This window comes from Talpa occidentalis, unplaced genomic scaffold, assembly GCF_014898055.3.
Source record: "Talpa occidentalis isolate TD23 unplaced genomic scaffold, MPIMG_talOcc4v2.1 talOcc4.6, whole genome shotgun sequence".
Classification (NCBI taxonomy): domain Eukaryota; kingdom Metazoa; phylum Chordata; class Mammalia; order Eulipotyphla; family Talpidae; genus Talpa; species Talpa occidentalis.
The window spans coordinates 54,868,745-54,882,833 of NW_023604972.1; the positions used below are offsets into that span (position 1 = coordinate 54,868,745).

Here is a 14,089-nt window from a genome sequence, read left to right on the forward strand (position 1 = left end):
CCCTGGTGGCCCAGTGGTTGAGCGCTGGGCTGCGAAGTTGCCCGCAGCCTCTGCAGCGCTGGTTTGATCCCCAGCCACCGGCGAGTGTCCCACAAGGCGTGACAGACCTCTCCTGCTGCGCCTGCTGCTCCCCTCAGCAGTGTATTTCGTCGGTCTGCCTGTTCTGTTCCCTGCTCTGGCTCTGGTGAATTCTCTCACCCTCCCCTGCTTCTGACTGTACCCAGTGCTTGTATAAATAAATAAATAAATCTTTAAAAAAAGAAAAAGTCATTGGGATGGATTTCTTATTACAGTCCGGATTCTACAGAGTTCAGACTTCTTCCTCACTTCTCTTTGATACCTAAAACTTGCTTTATCTTGAGCCAACAAATATATCACTAGCTTATCAAGAAATACTGACTTTTTCTTGGTAATCTTGCCTAACTGAACTCATGACTCCTGTTGCTTTTGTTTGTCTTCAAATCCAACTGTGCCTCCAATGCTCCACAACACTTTGCAAAAAAGTAATAGCAATTAAGTCTTTCAAATCTTTCCGAGTTTATTTGCACAAAATTAGAAGGTCATTTGATTAGTGTTAAACTCCCTACCAACTCCACCAGTCCATGATTTTGCTGAAGATGAGTTAAACAGTTTGAGCATAAGTGCCACTGATATTATCAGTAGTTGCAAGCTTCAAACTCCTTTGAAAAATCACAGGAAACTAAGGAGATGCTTCAGAAAGTTCACAAACATGCTAGGTCAATATTGGTTTTTAAATATATTTTAATCATCAGGAGAATGGAAAGACAAACCACAGACTGAGGAAAATATTTGCAAATCATATACATATCTGATAAAGAGGATGTATTTATAGCATAAAGTTTACCCTAAAAATAAGTTACATATTTTGGTTTCATTCTGTATAATAAATACATGTGCTATTTCTTTTTTAAGTGATTGCATGTGCCATTTCTTTTTTTAGTGATTAAAAGTGATTTTACTACTGCAGCACAGCATGTACTTATTTTATTCAGGAGAATAAAACACATAAAGAGAATCAACTTTTATTTATGTTTGCAATTTATAAAATTGAGTTATTTTGTTGATGTAAAATACCAATAACTCACTTGAGGAATATGCCATCTTCTGAAAACACCATCTACCTGCTTCTTAAATATATCAAAGTCACAGCAGCACATCTCAGACTTGCCCAGAGCTAAAGCAACAAGCAACTGACTATTCTGGGACAATTCTGGGATCACAGCTTTGACCATGTTGGGAAACAACCAGGGAGCGAGCAAGGCAGCACAGCCAGATGGAAGTGACATTTTAATTAAAGGTCAAATACCCAAGCGGCTCTCTAGAGTAGGTAATTTCTATTTTCACAATCATCACTTTACATGTGATCCACTAAACTTAATTTCTTAATCCTTGAGGAGCTGCTTTGCACTGGGTTATTGAGAATGGTTTCCAATATCTAATAAATCATGAGAAAAAGAGATTTCTGTGGTTACTTGTTAATTCATTACAGGTCTGTAGATGAAGATGTGAAAAGGGTACTGACAAAGTCAAGCCATAATCTGTCTAAGTGAATGAAGGCAATATCAGCTTCATTGTACAAGTCGAGGACTTTCTCAATGGCGTGGACATAGGCAGTCATTCTCAGGTACAATCCCAGGCTACACGTCATTGCTATGTGCATGATTTGCCTGGCAGAATTTTCCATAGTGCAAGTTAAGCCAGAGTGCACAATGTCTTTCTCACAGGCACCTGATACCCTGTCTTGGAACTCTGTAGTGGGTATGACAGGGAGAGTTGCAAAATGCTTTCCAAATTTTCTTTCTAAATTCTCTTGAACAGACATAAGCGAGTGGTAGTTAGAATCTCTTCTATATTTGAAGGCTAATTGGCCACAGCTGACATGAGTTAGGTTCTTTAGTCATTCAAAGTAAGATATTGTCACTCCTCCAGCATTCAAGTACAGATTCAGAACAAATATAAATTTCCTTTCCAGGAAAATGTTATCAGCTTCCGGAGTTGTTGGTTAGTTGAAATCTTCAGCAATAATTTTGGGAAACAGCCATGGAGCACAGACAGATGAAAAGGACATTTTATTTATTTGTTTGTTTCTTTGTTTGTTTGTTTGTTTATTTATTTTAAGATTTATTAATTTATGTATACAAGAGCTGGGGTGTAGGCCAGAGGTGTGGGTGGGTGAGAGAATTCACCAGAGACAGAGTGGGGAGCAGAACAGGTGGATCCACCGAAATACACTGCTGATGAGAGCAGTGGGCGAGACAGGAGAGGTCCGCTGCGCCATGTGGGTCAGCTCCCCGGCCGGGGATTGATCTCATGCTGCAGTGGCTGCTGATAACTTCATGCTGCAGTGGCTGCTGAGACTTAACTCCTTGAGCCCCCAAGGAGGCCCCGAGACATTTTATTTAAAGGCCATTTTATTTAAAGACTTTGGCTGAGGGTGCACTGTACTTGGTCATCTGCCTTGCTAGCAGCAGGAATCAGTATACCACAGGCAGCCTCCAAGATACACCGTTCATTGGGCTTTGCCTTGGTGGAGCTCAGGATCAGTCCATGTTGCAACTTGAAGTCTCCCCTCAATACCTTCTGAATTCCATATGTTCCCATTAGATTCACCCACACCAACACACTAGTACCAGCATACCTCATAGAGGGCAGGGCCACATTACCAAATCCCTGAACCACAAACTTTTTTTCTCCAAACCCTGGTGTATACCTAAAATGTTACATAAGAAGTTTCATTGAAGACGTTTCAATTCCATGGAAAACTTCTTGGTTGTAGAAGAAATCTGTCTATGAATTCCACCCTAGCTGATGGGCTTGTCAGGCATTAATATCATAGTGTTCTATGGAGCTAACAACACCATATCAGAATATCTCCCACTCTCCAGTGCTCATAGCTGGGAAAGACTTATCAATGCCAGGACCAATAAAGTCCTGCTTTGCCAGCTCCATGTGAACCTCCTTGTGATCTTTTTCAATTCACTGACAGTATAGTTCTTGGGGTTGATATTAACACCTGCTTTGGCACACCCAAGCAACATAACCACCACTGCACACTTACATGTCATCAGAGAAGCCAAAACTTTACTTCATCTACTCTCACTTCAGTGTTGTAATGGATACCTCCCTTGAAGGGCATGTGGTGCTGGCTGTGCTGGGCCTGACAGCCCACAATGACCTCCCTGTCATCACTCTGGATTGGGAAGGACAGGCACAGAATGTAGTTTCAGGTCTTGATAAACCACTGGATGAGCCACACCAGTTCTGTTTCTGCTCCTTGATGTCCCAAGTCTTGAGGTTGTCTTCCACGATGCTGGCACTGCAGATTAAAACTCCCTCCACCATCTTGAAGAAGTTGGGGTCATCCTTGTAGTTAGCTACCACCATACTATGTCATCAGGGGCAGGGAGCATTAGATACTGGCTGTGGGGCAGAGGCCAGCCCAGGCATATGTGGTCTCTATTCCTGGTCACTCTGCACAGCTCGCAGGATGTCCTCATTTGCCAGTCATGGAAGGAGCTCTATAGCTCATTGGGCCTTTGCCCAAATCCATTCTTTTTTTATTGCTTCCTTACAAATCACCATAGGAGTGGACTTTAACATATCCTGACAATGGTAACGAGCTGTCCCTTGTAAGCAAACACCTTCATCAGTGAGATCTGTTATTCTCCCCAAGGCCTTTTCCATACTTCTTAGTTGATTCAGTGAGTCTCACGAGTATTTTTTCAAAAGACCATGATCATCTTGTCAGTTGCAGAAAAGGGAAGTTTTAGACCACATGGAGTCAATCTACTGAAAACAACTATGGGAAAATTCTGTATAGTTTTGCCTCTTGTACTGAGAGACAAACAGTCCAACTTTTGCAGCAGTTTGTAAGCAACAGTGATTTTGCAAAAACAGACAATATTAGAGTTTGTGTAAGAGAGCGGTTGTTTCACTACACACAGGATTCTGTGTATGAATCCATTAATGCAGATTTTAAGTATCCTAAGGGGCAAATATGTTCTTAGTTTTGTTGGGAATTGTGCTGGCATCTGAGGCCATGGAGAATGAATTCACATCTTGCCAGTCAATAAGATATTATTATGTGGTGAAAACCTGTAACATTAGAATTGTCCTGTGACACCACAGGAAAATCCAGTTCAACACGTAACACACTTCAATACCTTATATGTTATTACACAGTGCATAAATCAATCACCTTACAAGTATCTTAATCACAAAATCACTTTCCATATTTATCTTTCCACACAAGTTTTATATAGCTGCTTCAGATGTTTTTTACAGAAACACAGACCATGAATGCTTTTACACAAACCCTAATCAGCTTTCAGGTGAGGTCAGGAAGTTCAGCTGGAAGGTCAGGAAAGAAGGGGAAGGAAGAACAGGGGTGCAACTGGCACTAGTACAAACAGGTTTTCAGGAAATTTGTAGAAATCATAGAAAGATTCTAAAATTAGATAATAATGTTTACACAACTCTATAAATAATTTACTAAAATTCACTGGATTATATTGAATTTCAATAGCCATTTTTAAAAAAGCCAATAAACAATATATACATATATGTATATATAAGAAAGTATACAAAAGAATATCATGTCCTCTCCTGTATTATATTGAATATACCAAGGTTTAATATATATTGCAAGTGTATGGATTAACAAGTTATTTTTACATGTATCTCAGAATAAATCTCTTGTCAGCTAAATAATCAGAAAAAAAAATCATAAAACTGTAAGATGAACAAAACAGTACAAAAACCTGAAACCTGAAACCACTTCCAGATTTTTTCTGAGTACTGTAAATTAAGCCACTGAGAAATAAATGATAAACCTTTTTTACAACATTTTTGTGCTCATTAAGAACATTGTTTTCATTGGTGAACTTCCTAATAAATAGTGTTATAAATTTTAACATATAAACTATAGTAAATACATACATATGCTATATATTGGAGTTGTACATTTATTTTTAATTTGTAAAAATGACTTCTGCTGCTAAATCAAATAATCTCAAATTTGGGGGGCCACAGGTGGCATAAAAAGATCAAGTTTAATTATATTTTCACAAGTTGGGTGACTAGCAACAAGTTCAGTTTAAAAGAACACCTACTTATTATCCTCTAAGACTCTCATGGAGGTAGATGAGATTTTGGATAGCAAAAATCTAACTTCAAAAGACATTTTAAAAATCAGGTATTCCATTTCCCCCATTAGCCAACATTTCACAGAAACTGTTCCTTTCCCTCTTCCTCTTTCCTGCTGGCTGGCATCCACATGATGAGTTCTTGTTAGCTACTTTGGGAATGAAAAGATAGAGCAATGTAGGTTCCGGAAACCATGGGATTGTCTGACTATCTCCGGAATGCTTAACTCTGTATATCTTGAAGGTGAGAGATAAATAAACATCTATACTAAATATCTAAACTAAACCTAATCCTAATTAGCATACTGAGATCTGAGTGGTGTGGACTGAGATAGTGATAGACAAAAAAGCTCTGAGATGGGAAGTGTTCGGCACCTTCCAGGCACAGCAAGTTGAATGCAGTGAGGGCAGGGGTCATGCAAAGGCGAATGGGAGAAGACAGGGGAAATGATGATGGGAAGCAGAACATCCGGCTTAGAGGTTCACTCACACTTTTGCTTTTATTTAGATGTGAGAAGTCATGGAGGATTTTGAGAAGAAAATTGACTGATTCATATTTTAAGAGAATTTTGCTCTTTCCCTCAGCACAGGCAGCTCGTATAGCCAGGGGCCAATATTAAGGGCCCAGGCCTTTGTGGGAAGAGAGAGCTGCTGCTGAAGTAGTCGGAGGATCTGAAAGTAGGACTGTCCCAGCTCCCAGAGCTCCTGTTGTCTCCATCAGTAAGTACCCAGACTCTAAAAAAGAACCTCACAAGGACAAGACAACCTTAGAAGGACAAGAACTACATGCCACTGGATCTGTGGCCTAAGAAAAAGTATGTGATGCACCAGCTCAACAAGCTAGTAGATAATCTGAAGCCCAAGAAGCAGCAGTGGAAGGAAAGACTGTGCTCACCGCAGAAATACTCGGTGAAGCCTGACATCAGGGCATTGATAAAAATCATTGAAAAATTAAAAAATCTCTTTGTAGAGAATAAACTGATGTTAATGTTTTAAAATTCTAATGGTAGGTATCTTAAGTATCTATCTCAATATTCTTTATACTCCTTTTTTTTAAATTTATTTATTTATGCATACAAGAACTGGGGTACAGGCCAGAGGCATGGGGGGTAAGAGGATTCACCTGAGACAGAGTGGGGAACAGAACAGGCAGACTGACTGAAATACACTGCTGAGGGGAGCAGCGGGCAAGTCAGGAGAGGTCTGCTGCACCATGTAGGTAGCTCCCTGGCCGGGGATCGAACTCCTGCTGCAGTGGCTGTAGATAACTTCATAGCTTGCATCTTAACCCCTTGTGCCACCAGGGGGGCCCTCTTTACACTTCTTGACTATGTTTAAAATCTTCTAGGTTATAAAATCTCATGTAAAAAAATTCATAGTGGCCTTTATTAACTGGTCAAAGTTAAAATGGAATTAGTCATAACTAAGTTCATGATAACCTATCAGAATAAAGAATGTGTTAACAGGGACTCCCTAGTGGCACAAGGGGTTAAACAACGCACTGTGAAGCAATCCACAGCCTCTGCAGCATGAGTTCGATCCCGGCTGGCCAGGGAGCAACCCACAAGGGGCAACAGACCTCTCCTGACTAGCCCGCTGCTCCCCTCAGCAGTGTATTTCATTCAGTCTGCCTGTTCTGTTCCCCACTCTGTCTCTGGTGGATCCTCTCACCCCCTGTGCCTCTGGCCTGTACCCCAGTTCTTGTATGCATAAATAAATAAATCTTTGGAAAAAAATGTATTAACACAAAGGATTTGGTCTATATTGAAATTTAAAAGGAAGATAGTCCAAGAATTGTTAAGAGTCCACATAGGTTGGCTCAGAGCTCTGCATTTAAATCCTGTCTCTGGGTTTTATGGAGTGGGTGATCTTGACTAAATTATTTAACCCTCCTAACCTAATAAAGTTTAATTAACTTTATCTTTGCAGATTTTGTAAGGATTAAATGCTTCGGATAATTCCTTGCATGGAAAAAAAAAGTCATCTTATAAATGGTATCTTTATTATTAGTCAAAATTATTATTGTTTGAGGATATTTAACCACACTTGTAACATTGGATCAGGGAAGTATGAAATTTCTAGTCTCTAAACAAATTTTTCATTGTTATGGGTGAAGACAACTCACACAAGCATTTTCCATTACATGGATGAAAAAGTTTCTAACTAGGGCCTCCCTGGTGGTGCAGGGGTTAAAGACAGCACTATCAAGCTGTCACCAGCCACAGTAGCACAAGTTCGCGTTCGATCCCTGACTGGGGGACAATCCACATGGCACAGCAGACCTCCCCTCCCTCGTTTGCTGCTCCCCTCAGAAGTATATTTCAGTAGATCCCCTGTTCTGCTCCCCACTTTCTCTGGTAAATCCTCTCACCCCTTGAACCTCTGATCTGTACCCCAGTTCTTGTATGTATAAATAAAATAAATCTTTTTTGAAAAAAGTTCCTAACTGTATCCTCTTTTCTTTACTCTGATATCTGTAGGAGGTTTGAGAATTTCAGGAATAGAAGAAATGTCCCATAAGAAAATCAATTAATTATCATTCTAATTCATACTGTAGTTTCTCCAGAATTTAATTATCTTGACCTAGCAACTATGAGTCCCATCAGCACAATTACACTGAAAAGATCCAGTTTCTGGACTCTCATAGGTGAGGATTCATCTCTTAACTAGTTTTATCTCGCCTCAGTACCTAGTTCTGCACCTTGAGCAGAAACTATTTAACAAGTAAGTCTGACATAAAAATACAAAATGGAGGACCTCCTTGGTGGTGCAAGAGGTTAAGATGCAACCTATGAAACTATCTGCAGCCTCTGCAGCTGGAGTTCAATCCCTGGCCAGGGAGCTACCCACATGGCACAGCAGACCTCTCCTGACTCACCCACTGCTCCCCTCAGCAGTGTATTTTAGTCAAATTTGCCTGTTCTGTTCCCCACTCTGTCTCTGGTGAATCCTCTCACACACCGCACCTCTGGCCTGTACCCCAGTTCTTGTGTGCTTAAATAAATAAATCTTAAAAAATAAAATAAAATAAAAACACAGAATGGATTTGCCATGTGATTAAGGACACAAATTGGCATTTTAAACCATTCAAGCAGACTCCCAGTTTGCAGTCAGGCACATAGGACATTAGAAATCATCACAGTGAAATAACAAATAACACCTGAACAAACTGAAAAGTCAATGGTTTTTGTTAGATATGTCAGAGCAGTAAGAACACAGGGCAAACTCTTTTCCCAATAATTAGGCAAACAGAATCACAGTTTAGTGAAGCAGAAATCCATAAACAAAAACCTGAGGGAAACTAGTGTTCAGGAAAACCCGAATTATAATTGATTAATTACTGGAGGCTCAGAGTGGACAGGTCTGTGAGTTAAAATTTTCAAGGAGTTCTCCTCAATTTTGTGAGTTTTACTTGCTGGAGTTCTACTAGGTTTCCACAGGAAAGATCAGAGAAAACCCCCCCTGGGCATGCATCAGGAAAAGAAACCATATTTTAAAAAACACCAGAGTATAGTTCTTACCAAAATTTGCCTTCAAAAGAAACTGTTTTAACAGAGTCTAAACTTTTGGGGATTTATCAAAGCCTAAATGACCAGGCCGGAGTGGGGGACATGAAATACCCAACTATAATCCCTACAGCTGTCCTGTCTTACACAAAATGGGGGTCTGGGAGGAATTACGTGAAACACGAAATTCCAGCCCATGGGCAGAGGCACACTAAAGAATTAAGACCTAGTAATAAGACTATGGAATGCTTCCCTTTTCTTTACATATTACCAACATACCGAAGGCCTCCTTACTAGAGTTCCTTTTACCTGATTCATAACGCCTGGATTTCAACCAAAATTACCAGGCATACAAAAAGGAAAAAATTATAAACATCAGAAACAGACTCAAATGTGCTAGGGAGGTTGGAATTTTGATTCCATGAATTTAACACAACTATGATTAATGAAGTTTCTTGCAACAATATGCATGAACAGATAGGTAATGCATGCAGAGATGGAAATTCTAAAACTCAGAGAGAAATGCTAGAGAACAGAAAGACTATGACATAATGAAGAATGCCTTTCATGGGTTTATCGGTAGATTGAATACAACAGAGGAAAGAATCTCTAGGTTTGAGGCTGTGTCAAGAAAAATTGAACTCAAGAGAAAAAAGAATAAAGAAAAGGGAATGGACTACACAAGAATCATGGTACCACCACAAAAGGTAGAATGTGCATCACAGAGAAGAAAAAGATAAAGGAACACAGCAATAGTCATGTGTTCCAAGGTAATGTTTTAGTCAAGAACAGACCTCATATTCAATAGGGTTTCCAATAAGCTAAGCCACATAACCTAGGTGTCTAGTAGGCTACAGCACCTAGGTTTGTGTAATATACTCTATGGTGCTGTCATGACAAAGCTTCCCAACGATGTGTTTCTTAGAACCTATCTCCATTGATAAGCTATACAAGACCATGTTTGAAATAACAATGACTGAGACTTTTCCCTAAATTAAGGTTAGACACCAATCTATATGTCAGTCACTTGGGGACGTTATGACAACTTACTGTAGACTGGGTGACTTAAACAACAGACATTTCTTTTTTTAAAAAAATTTATTTATTTGTGCATACAATAACTGGGGTACAGGCCAGAGGAGCAGGGGGGTAAGAGGATTCACCAGAGACAGGGCAGGGAGCAGAACAGGCAAATCAACCGAAGAATACTGCTGAGGGGAGCAGCGGGCAAGACAGGAGAGGTCCGCTGTGCCATCTGAGCAGCTCCCTGGTCAGCGATCGAACTCATGCTGCAGTGACTGCGGCTAGCTTCACAGTGCTGTGCTTAACCCCTTGCACCACTAGGGAGGCCCAACAGTCATTTATTTCTTAAAAATTCTGAAGACTGTGAAGTACAAGATCAAAGGACCAGCAGATTGGGTTCTGGAGGGGACTTGCATCCTGGTTTGTGCTGTGTGCTCACAGGGCAGAGAGCAGAGACAGGGAGAGCTTGCAAACTCCCACTGTCTCGGACTAACCTCATTCATGAGCACTCCACCCTCATGACCCGGTGACCTACAAAAGGACACACTCTTTTTTTTTTTTAAAAGATTTACTTATTTAAACGTACAAGAACTGGGGTACAGGCCAGAGGTGTGAGGTGAGAGGATTCACCAGAGACAGAGTGGAGAGCACAACAGGCAGATTTATTGAAATACGCTGCTGAGGGGAGCAGTGGGAGAGTCAGGAGAGGTCTGCTGCACCATGTGGGTAGCTCCCTGGCCGGGGATGGAACTCGTGCTACAGTGGCTGCGGATAGCTTCATAGGTTGTGCCTTAACCCCTTGCACCACCAGGGAGCCCAAAAGGTCACACTCTTAATACCATCACAAATGAATGAAGATTTCAACATATGAATTTGGGTGGGGGACACAAACATTCAGTCCATAACACCACAAAAGCACAGGCAGCTCACAGGACATTAGGCAGGTAAAGGCAAAATAAACTATAACTATTTTATTCAAACTCAAGGGCTTTAGGTGAGAGCTGATCTCTTTGTTTTTTAAGTACAGAACTTTACCCTAGGATGCTTGCTGCTGTTGTTAATATCCTGGTGCTTAAACTCTGATTAGTGAAAGCATTCAATTGTCTGCATTTTAGCTCTGGGTGGGAATAAGATAGTGTTTCAAATATCACAGTCTCTGCTGTAAATAACAGCCTTGTCAACGAGGATGTGGAGACACGGGTGACAGAGACCCAGCTATCCCACTTGTTTGGGCTCCAGATGTTCTATATGGGAGCCTCACAGTCAAACCAGCAATCATCACTTTTTACCCATACTCCTTTAGTTCTCCAATAGTATACCCTCTATCATGAATGACAATTCTGTGCACGCCCTTATCCAGCACAGTGCCAGGTCCCCAAACTCCTTGATATGGGTATGTGCTCCTGGGACAAAAATCATAGGGGCTCCATATAGCAGCTGCCCCTCACTCTGGAAAGTTGTACTGGCCCAGTATCACTATAAACACAGTTCAATTATAGACAGTTCAGTTATTGTTTTTCCTACCCTTTTGCAGCAGATCATTGCTCCTGGTATGTGCTGTGCTTATCGGCTTTTCTTTCACAGCCCATTTGCTTTGCTTTGCTATGGTTTAGTTGTGAATATGTGAAGGAGGCAAGTCCCATGTCTTCACTCTCCTGTCATTCATTTTTTCCAACTCCCAGTATAGTATTAATAGAAAGTGAACTTGAGCAGTTATATAATTCTGATGTATATTGCAAATTTGAGGGCAAAAGGTTTTTAAGGAGGATGTTATTTTGATATACTATCAAAAAAATCACATAAAAATCTCAATAAAAACCACAAGTGGCAGAAGAAAGTGTAAGACAAAAACAAGGAACAAAGAACATGGCAATGAATAGAAAAAAATTATTATTATGGTAAATATTAATACAAGTATGTCAATAAACATTTTAAACATCATCGGTCTAAATATAACAAATAAAAGAAATAGTCAAAGTGAATCAAAAAATAAGACCCAACTACATGTTGTCTACAAAAAAAGTTAAATACAAGATATATGCATTAAATATAAATGGATGAAGATATACTATGGCAGTATTAATTAAAAGAAAGATGTACCTATATTTGAGATAGAGTAGACTTCCAAAAAAGGAAAACTGTCAGGGATAAAGAGGGACATTACATAATGATGAAAGGGTCAGTTTTCAACAAGGTGTAGCACATTAACACCACAGGATTATATCAATAGATGCAGAAAAAAAAATGACAAAATCTAATACCTACTTATGATAAAAACTCTTAGTAATCTACACAATGCACTACTATTCAGGAGTCAAAAAAGATAAATGCATGCCATTTGCAGCAACATGGATGGAGCTGGAAGGTTTGATGGTAAACAAAATAAGTTAGAAAAAAAAAGATACATATCAGATGGTTTCACTTATATGTGGAATGTAGAGAAACCAAAGGATCAGGCAAAAACAAACCTTGAAAGTGATCACAGATATGAGGCATCCAGGAGGGGAGTTGAAGGGGAGAAGATGGGGAGGCTTGAAAATGGAGGTGGGGAGAACAGAGGCTATGGTGATGGAGTATGGGTGCTTTGGTTGTCAGAGAACTACAGTGATCACACCTGAGGGGAGAAAAATTATACATTGTTCAAAAATTAACATCGATATAAGGAAAAAAGTACTACATTTAAAAATTTTTGACAAAGATATTTTACACTATGAGGCACCAGGTAAATACAAGTTAGAGCAACAACAAAAAAAGAGGCATTATACAATGGCTAGAAAGGCTAAGATTAAAAAGTAATAACAAATGTTTGCAAGATTGGGGGTAACTAGAATTTTTAACATCACACATGGGAATATAAAGCCATACTATCATTTTGCAAATTTGTACTTTCTTAAAAATGTAAACATATGTTTATAGCAGCACTGTTTACAATAGCTAAGCTTTGGAAACAACCCAAATGCCCAAAAATAGATGACTGGATCAAGAAGATGTGGTACATATACACCATGGAATATTACTCAGCATTCAAAAAAGATAAACACATGCAATTTGCAGCAACATGGATGGCGCTGGAAGGGATCATGCTCAGCGAAATAAGCCAGAAAGAAGAAGAAAAATACCGGATGGTCTTACTCATAGCAGGAATCTAGAAATAAGGGACCAGGAAAAATAAGGGACCAGGAAAAAGAATAACTATAAGAAAAAAAATATCAAAATCAACAAACAACTATGAACCAGAGACACTCTATGGGGGGGTGGGGGGCAGGGAAAGGAGGGATTGGGGTCAAAATAAGGGGGTTGTAATTGTATGGGGAATATAAAAATAAAATTTAAATTAAAAAAAAAAAGTAAACATATGGGCCTCCCTGGTAGCTAGAGGTTAAGTCTCAGGCTACCACCCACCTGGCCCACTGAGGCCTGAGTTCGATCCCCAGCCAAGGAGCTAACCCACAGTGTGTAACAAACCTTTCCCGTCTCACCTACTGCTCCCCTCAGCAGTGTATTTCAATAGATGTGCCTGTTCTGTCCTCCACTCTGTCTCTGGTGAATCCTCTCACCCCCACAACTCTAACCTATACCCCAGTTCTTCTATGTAAAAATAAATACATAAAATATTTTTAAAAAAATGTAAACATGGGAGAAAGAAGAGGAGTCAAGTAGAAAGCATGAGGGAAGGAGAGCACAGTGGACTATGGGTGCTTTGGTGGTGGAAAAACTATGGTGACCACACCTAAAGGGAGAAATCCTATACTGTGAAAAAATACACAAGGATATAAAAAATAAATAAGTAAAATATTTTTAATAACTCTCAGTAAGATAGGGAAAGAGGGGAACTCATTCAACTTGATGAAAAGCACCCACAAAGTGCTTGTGGCTAACACTGTACTGTGGAGGGAAACTAGAAGCTTTTCCCACTAAGATCAGGAGCAAGACAAGTATGCCCTTCCTCACCACTCCTTTTCAGCTTCATATTGGATATCCTAGCAATACACTAAAGCAAGGGGGAAAAAAGAAAGAAAGAAAAGTCATCTCAATGTAAAGGAAGAAATAAAACTATCGTTGTTTGCAGTTTACATGATTTTCTATGTAGAAAATCCTAAAGAGCCAACAACAAAAATTCCTGGAACCAACATGAGATTATTATCATCAAAATGTCTTAACACAAGGCTAATCTGGAAAAGTCATCTGCTTTCCTTTGTAACAGAAATAATTAGGTGGAATTTGAAATGAAAAGACAATACCATATACATTAAAATTCCTCAAAAGTGAAATAATTAGATATAAATCTACCAAACTATGAGCAAGATCTGTATGAGGAAAACGACTAAATGCTGATGAAAGAGATCTAAGAATAACCAAATAAATGGAGAGATATTCCATATTTAGGAACAGGAG

General features: G+C 39.6%; 1 protein-coding gene and 1 pseudogene across 7 annotated transcripts in view; both read right to left on the minus strand.

Moving 5' to 3' along the window:
- ABCG2 (ATP binding cassette subfamily G member 2 (Junior blood group)) overlaps positions 1-14,089 on the minus strand; it is a 160,440-nt gene that overhangs the window by 104,586 nt on the left and 41,765 nt on the right. The gene's annotated exons all lie outside the window — the stretch shown is intronic.
- Positions 1,505-3,422, minus strand: LOC119260355 (glutamate dehydrogenase 1, mitochondrial-like; annotated as a pseudogene).